We start from the raw sequence: 7,874 nt of genomic DNA, 5'->3' as shown, positions 1-7,874 counted from the left end.
TCACCGGTCGGCTCCGGGCGCTTCCGTTATCGGCGGCAGGGGAAAGGGGCGGAGCACCAGCTGTGACAGGTCGCGCTCCATAGGTCCATCACACAGGGGGGCTTGGCCTGGCATAGAGACGGGCAACGGGATAGGCGGGTCCGGGAGGGGAGGCGGGAGGCGGGTCCGGGAGGGGTCTCTGTTGTGCCGCCGGGGAGGGGGAACACTCTGTACCGGGTAGAGCTGAGGTCTACCTGCCTGCCATTCATGAAAGAAATGTGCGTATTTAAACATACAGCTCGGTGGAGAGGTTTGATGGGCTAAGGCCAACTGCATGAGTTTCAATAAGGCCAAATGCCGGGTGCTGCACTTGGGCCACAACAACCCCCAGCAGCGCTACAGGCTTGGGGAGGAGTGGCTGGAGAGCTGCCAGTCAGAGAGGGACCTGGGGGTGTTGATTGACAGCCGGCTGAACAGGAGCCAGCAGTGTGCCCAGGTGGCCAAGAAGGCCAATGGCATCCTGGCTTGTATCAGAAATAGCGTGGCCAGCAGGGACAGGGAAGTGATCTCACCCCTGTACTCGGCACTGGTGAGGCCGCACCTCGATTCCTGTGTTCAGTTTTGGGCCCCTCACTACAAAAAGGACATTGAATGACTCGAGCGTGTCCAGAGAAGGGCAACGAAGCTGGAGCAGGGTCTGGAGCACATGTCGTACGAGGAGTGGCTGAGGGAACTGGGGGGGTTTAGTCTGGAGAAGAGGAGGCTGAGGGGAGACCTCATCGCCCTCTACAACTACCTGAAAGGAGGTTGCAGAGAGCTGGGGATGAGTCTCTTTAACCAAGTAACAAGCGATAGGACAAGAGGGAATGGCCTCAAGTTGCGCCAGGGAAGGTTTAGACCGGATATTAGGAAGTATTTCTTTACAGAAGGGGTTGTTAGGTGTTGGAATGGGCTGCCCAGGGAGGTGGTGGAGTCCCCATCCCTGGAGGGGTTTAAGAGTTGGGTTGACACAGCACTGAGGGATATGGTGTAGTTGAGAACTGTCAGTGCTAGGTTAACGGTTGGACTAGGTGATCTTCAAGGTCTTTTCCAACCTAGATGATTCTGTGATTCTGTGAAGAGGGTAGCCCATAGTTAAAGTTTCCTTCTTCTCCAGTTTAGAGCAAATACAAGGCATCAGCATTCCTCAGTGGGAGATAATCAAGCCTTGAGAAGTCTGACTTTGCCCTGGCCTTTTGTCGGCTTTGTCAGCAGACAGTCTTTAAACCTTGATGAGTCTGTGCCTGAGAGGCATCCCAACTCAAGGGCTGGTCACAGCTCCAGGAGAGCTCAAAGGGTCTCACTTAGGATCGCTATTTATAGGGTCCAAGATAACTGACTTTCATCAGGTAATTTTCCATTTCAGCACAACTCAGATGATTAAATACTCTCATACTTTCTACCAGTTGCACAGGCCCAGAACTTGTTAGATTTTGAAGTTCTGGTATCACCCCCTTTGCGCCAGGACCCAGGTACAGATGTATTAGGCTGTCAGGAGGTGGTTGATTGTCCCCGAGCAGGGGGACAGGGGAAGGAGGAGCCATGTACGTCAAGGGGGTGCCTTAACGCTCTGGTCTGTTGCCTTTTGCAATCCATCTTGGGTTGGTATGTAGCCCAGGATGGGCGGAATCACACCAAGCACTGTGCAGCTCAGGAGGGGAGGGTTGCACCACCACAATCCGCCCCATGACTAAAATCAATTTAACTCATCCATGGAGTGGCAGTGTGCTTGCTTCTTGCCTCTATGCCTATAAAGAGATAATGCCATAATCTAATTATAATTTGGGGGAAATTTTGTGTTTGGTTAGCCTATATGAATTAATCAAAGTTTCGCTAAGTGTGATTTAAAGTAATATACTCTCGCATATACATGGAAATATATACATGGGGAAATGAGGTAACTTCAAAAACAGTGCGTCTGCCAGCACCAGCACAGTTTCTTGACCATGACACAAACAGCTGAATGGGGCTGGTTCTCACTGACCCTGCAGTGCTGCTCCCTGTGCGTTCTTCTAACGATTAAACTTTGCTCATCATCTAACTTTCCTTACAGTGTGTGTACTAGGCAGAGTTCTTCTGTGCTCCAATGTACATATCATACCTGCACTGGACTCCATCAACCTGAAATTTCAATATAGAGGTTCGTTCTATACATAGGGAAAAAGAGACTTTCCTATAGCCTGATGCACTCCTCTCTACATTCACTGTAACCTAGAAAAGGATGCAGGGATTACTTGTAGCCTTGTTCAATGATTGGAGATGACATTCCTGTTCACCTCACCTCCTAGTGAATAACACTCATGTAAGGAATGGCTTCTCTGTACAGCCTCTCTGACTTTGCTCCCTGTGATTATCTCTGTGGGGAGAAAAGCAGGAACACACCTGTGCCCAGTTACATTGGGCAGCACAAGCAACTGTCAGTAGTTTCCTCCATGTCTAGGGAATGTAGTGAGCAAGACTGAGATGAGCAGAGAAAAACCCACACTGCAGACTGTGGAGTTGGAAGTCTGTGGTTGTCTGGGAAGTCTGTAAAGCATAGTATCCATAAGAAGAAGAGGCAAAATTGCATCCTACATCTCTGTGTATCTTCATCCTGTCTCTTTCCACCATAAGAAAAAAATGGCAGAGCTGTCTCTGGTGTTCGGTTTAAACTTGGCTGTACATCGGCTGGCAAGTGGTTTAGTATGCACAAAAAAATCTGCATTGGCTGAGAATGAATGGAGAAATCTTTAAAATGGCTTTGGAAAACAGCATAGAAAATGTTGGGTTCAGAGTGTCAAGGCAGAAAAAACATTATTACTGCACAGAAATGTGGCTCTGTATTTCACAAGTTGTCCTTGTTAAGAATTTTCCGACAGCAGGCTGGCTACGCTGGTCAATAAAGCAGAACCAAAAGACCCCTGAGGTGGTGTGGGTCTGAGCCACTAAGTCCTCTTACAGCACAGCCCTCCTGGCTCAGGTCTAGAGTCAGTCCAGCTTTTCAGCTGCCTCTCCTGAACCTAGGACTCAGGTGCCCCATGCGCCCAGTTGCAGAGCTAGCTTGCCGACACTGTGCTGTCATTGGACAACCAGTGTACTGAAAAGTGTCCTGAATTTTCTTCTTGCATGGGGTGAGGGGAAGGGATTGAGGAATAAACCGAAGGTGACCGTACCTCACTGAATGGTCTGCCACATATGTGCCTATTCACGTTGGTACTTTGGTTTTGTACAACTTTGGGGCAACAGATTAAATGTTTGAGGAAGTTAACATGCTTCCAGAGTGATAACGAAGATGCTTCGCTAGTTCAAAGATCTAGTTTTACAGGTCAGCGAAGGCAATCATCTAGCTCAGATTGGGAACTGACTAGTCAGAGGTCGTATGACATGTCAGGAGACAAATTACAAGTTGAGTCTAAGAATGCCATGTGCCTGACGTAATTGCTATATAGCCTCTACCATGACATTTGGGTTGCATTTCTTTGCAGGAATTACGTTGTTCTTTTTGTGTTGCTTCAAAGTGGTCAGAGCAAGAATGACAATGTGCGTAAGAAAGACCTCAGGATTGGGTTGAATATGAGTCAACAGTGTGTCCTGGCAGCCAAAAGGGTCGACCGTGTCCGGGGGTGCATCAAGCACAGCACAGCTAGCCAGTCTAGGGAGGTGATTATCCCACTCTACACTGCACTGGTGCGGCCCCACCTCGAGTGCAGTTTTGGGTGCCTTAATATAAGAAGGACATTGGACTATTAGAGTGTGTCCAGAGGCGGGTGACCAAGATGGTGAAAAGCTTCAAGGGCAAGACTTAGGAGGAGCAGCTGAGGACACTTGGTTTGTTCAGTTTGGAGAAGCAAAGGCTGAGGGGCGACCTCATTGCCGTCTACAGCTTCCTCAAGGCAGGCAGCAGAGGGGGAGGTGCTGATCTCCTCTCTCTGGTGACCAGTGATAGGACACAAGGAAATGGAATGAAGCTCCATCAGGGGAAGTTCAGCTGGGACATTAGGAAAAGGTTCTTCAGTGGTCGGTCACCAGAACAGGGTCCCTAGGGAAGTGGTCATGGGACCAAGCCTGTCAGAGTTCAAGGAGCATCTGCATGATGCTCTTAGTCAAATGGTTTAGTTTTATGTAGTCCTGCGAGGAGTAGGGAGTTGGGCTTGATGATCCTTCCAACTGGAGATACTCTATGATTCTAAGAGGATGCAAAGAGTGCTAAAAACTCTGCTCAAGAGAGCATGAGACTTTCTAGGACTGTGCAGCAATGGACTGTGTACAATAGGGCACTGCCTGGAGCAACTACCCTGACATGCTGGAGTCTTCAGAACAGACAGAGCCCCTGCAAGCAGATACAATCCAGGCCGTGGACAACAGCGTGTCTGGGTGCCACGTGGTTTTGCATGTCAGGGTTGCAGTAATGGTTGAGTCACTACATCACCACAAAAGGAGCTGTGAGGGATGTGCACAGACTGCCATAGGGGCAGACAAACAAGAGATTGACAGGATCTTTGCAGAGCTCCTACAGAGGCAAGAGATGGAAGAGAGGAGGGACAACTCTGAGCCTGCCCTGGAATGACCAGTGGATGAATACTGCCATACAGGCTGAAGGGCTGCATCACAGCCAGGTGAATATGAACCACACCTGAAGCAGCGCCGAGAGGAAGCGGTGTGTGACACGGGTTGGAGACTTCTTTCTACAGGGTAAGAGGCACCCATCTGCTGACCTAACTTGCTACCTCACCTGATCTGTTGCTTGCAGGGAGGTTGGACGGGGGTGTTGCAGAGAGCACTGAGGCATGTCTGGACTTTGGCCTCTTACCCCTGGCCTGCTCATCCACGTGTGCACCAACGATAGTGTCAAGGGAGACCTTAATAAACCAAGCGTGGGTACAGGGCACGGGAGCCCAGGTGCTGTTCTCCTTGGTCCTGCCAGTGGAGAGGAAAGGCTTGTGTAGGAGGGCACCCAACCTACGGGTTAACACCTGACTGCACAGCCAGTGTTGCAGACAGAGCTTCGGCTTTTATGACCACAGGCCCCCTCTTTGAGGAACGGGGCGTGCTGGGGAGACACAGGACGCCACACTGGGGCGGGGCAAGAGGATGCTTTCCAACAGGCTTTCCTAGGAGGGCTTGAACGGAGGTTTGTCAGGGGATGGTGTCCAAAGCCTGAAGAGAAGAGGAGGCACAGGGAGCAGGAAGGAAGTGCCTGGTGAAACGGGTGTGCACATTTTTGTTGGAGATCTTCAAGGAGGCAAACCAGGAGCTGGAGGGGTCGGCCACAGCACAGGTAATGCCCTCAGTGGCCAGGGCACACTCCCACAGCACTCGTGCTGCGTAGGGAGGGCAGAGCAGGTCTGCTGGCAACAGGGTCCACTGACTTTCCCAGGCAAATCCAGGTAATGAATCGGATCATGGTCCATCCAGAGAATCCAGTCAGGAGAAGACGGAGATGGGGTCAGCGTGTCAGGGCCCGGAGTGCATCCCTCCTCCAGGGGTTTAGGTGGCTAAGTTGGAGGTTGGGTGGCTGAGTCCAAGTACAGCTCCTTTGTTGATAAGAGCTGTTGGGAAGAAAGCTAGGAGCAAGGGGCTGTCCCTCTTTTCCCTTGGGAACTGTTTTTAAGCAGAGGCCTTGCTGCTGCCTCCTGCCCGTTTTACACTGCAGGTGTGTAGCAGCTCTGTCTATGGCTGATCTTGTACCTGCACAACCTGGACCTTGACCAGACCCACTGGATCAGCTTCCTGGCCGGCCTTGGATCTGCCTCGTCACATGGACTTGCTGGGGGATCTCTGGTCTGTCTGTGACCGTCTTTGGCCCTCGTCCTGACCTGGACTTGCTGTTCTGCATCCTGACTCCTTCTTGGTGAGGCGACTGCTTGCACCTGCCTTGTTACTGCATTCTGCTCCTGACTAACCTTCCATGGTGGAGCAGCTAATCCTCACTGCTCTCTGACAGAGGCAGGACTGCTGACAAGGCTGCAGTGTAGGTTCAAGGAGATGGTCTCATTGCTGTCTTCAGCTACTTCATGTGAAGACGTAGAGGAGATGGAGCCAATCTCTTCTTGGAGGTGTGCAGTGATAGGACAAGAGGCAATAGATGCAAAGTGAACCAAGAGAAATTATGAGTAGTTATTAGGAAAAGAATTTTTGCTTTGAGGGAAGTTAAACTTTCAAATGGGTTCTTAGAGATGTTTGGACTCTCCATCCTTGGATGTATTTGTAACTTGACAAGGCCGTGAGCTACTTGGTTTATGCTGGCTTTATTTTGAGCAGAAGATGTATCCAAATGCCACCAAAATTTATTTCTGAGGTAAACTTTGGATCCAGAGTAGTGTGAGTACTATTCCTACGCGCAGTAGTTTCCAATGCTGAGTGCAGCCTTGTCTGCAGGATGAGTAAGTTAAAAACTGGGGGTCCTTGGTCAGACATGTCTGACTTTATCAGTCAGGAATATTCAAGAAGAGAAACCCTCAAAAGAAAAAAGATTTCAGAAAGAACATTTTAAGTTTTTTATTTGTAGTTTTGTTCAAAACCAGCAGGCTGTGCTAACAGATTTTTTTCCCAGGAAGGAACACACAGTCTTGTCATTTTGATTTTTTAGATGAACAAGGAAAAGAACTGCAGCCTGGAGCATGCTGGTTTTATTTGTGACTCCTAAAGTTTCATTTGAATAATGAAAAGAGGCTGCTAAAGCGGTTGTTAACATGCTGTCTTCAGGTGCATTCAAGGCCTTCTTTAGTAACATTTCTTTCCTTGAGATTTGAAAGCAGACACTTCTATATTACACGCTAATGATTAATACCAAGTTTATGTTAATGCTCCCCCCCCTGCAAGGGCTGTGTAGGTCTGGTACAGCCTTCCTATTTTAGGGCTCTTCTGTGTTGTAGAAAAATGCTACAGCATTGGCAGGATTAAATATTTTCTGCTTCTTCTTTTCCCCCGTACAGCTGGAATCAGAATTCTTTTAGGTTTGGTTTCCAAAATATTTCCAGAGAAAAACACAACTGGGGACTGCTTTAGCCAAGACTAAATAGCTTCTTCTTTGCAGCTGGGGGGGAGGTTTATCAGCAACATAGTGTTTTCATTCATTCATTCATTCATTCATTCATTCATTCATTCATTCCAGTCATTCTGGGATTACTCTGTTCCACCTAAACTGAAACTGTGGGTTAGTAATTCCAGAAGTGAAGCCATGTATTTGCAAGACCCAAGCATTAAGAATGCTGTTTAGAACTATTCTGCTGCTTTTCTTCAGTGTTTTTCAAAGCCATTTACAACAGCAGGTGAATGTAATTTCCAAATAGCAAATTAAAAACATAACGATAACACATCAAAACCATTGTCAGGAACTAGTCTAGTTCTCCTCAGCCAGATACAGAGAGGAATCTTTGATGGTAAGGTTTGTCGTCATGATAAGAAAGTCCACAACTTCTATGGCTGGGGCAATGTAACTTTCCTAGGCAAATCCTTTGAACATGGGAAGTGAAGACCGTGCTGAACTATACGGTGGAGTTAAGGGACATAATTAGCCATCAGTGCAGTGGCTTAATTCAGCATAAGGTCTATCAGTTCAGCCTCTTAAAGAGTGTTGTCCAGTTCACAGAGGCTTCTTCCCAGAAACGAACCATTCCCACTTTGTCAGTCTCCCTGCTTATTTCTTCCCTTCTCCAAGGCTATTCTCTGTTGCTCTTTTCTTTCTTAGCAGTTCTCTCCTTTCTTGGCAGCTGCAGGCATACTCTCGTAGTGCTCTTTCAGAATCTCTGCTACTTTCTTGTCATTGTCAAGGTCTCTGGTGTGTTCAACGTGGTTCTTTCAGGCTTTCGACTTGTTTCTTTGCCTCTTTGAGGCTACCCTGTGTTCTCTGAGTCTTTTACAGATTTTGGCTCAGT

The sequence above is a fragment of the Strix aluco genome, chromosome 5 (assembly GCF_031877795.1).
Source record: "Strix aluco isolate bStrAlu1 chromosome 5, bStrAlu1.hap1, whole genome shotgun sequence".
Lineage (NCBI taxonomy): Eukaryota > Metazoa > Chordata > Aves > Strigiformes > Strigidae > Strix > Strix aluco.
The sequence above is the reverse complement of the archived record's forward strand: the minus strand, read 5'-3'. Positions refer to the sequence as shown.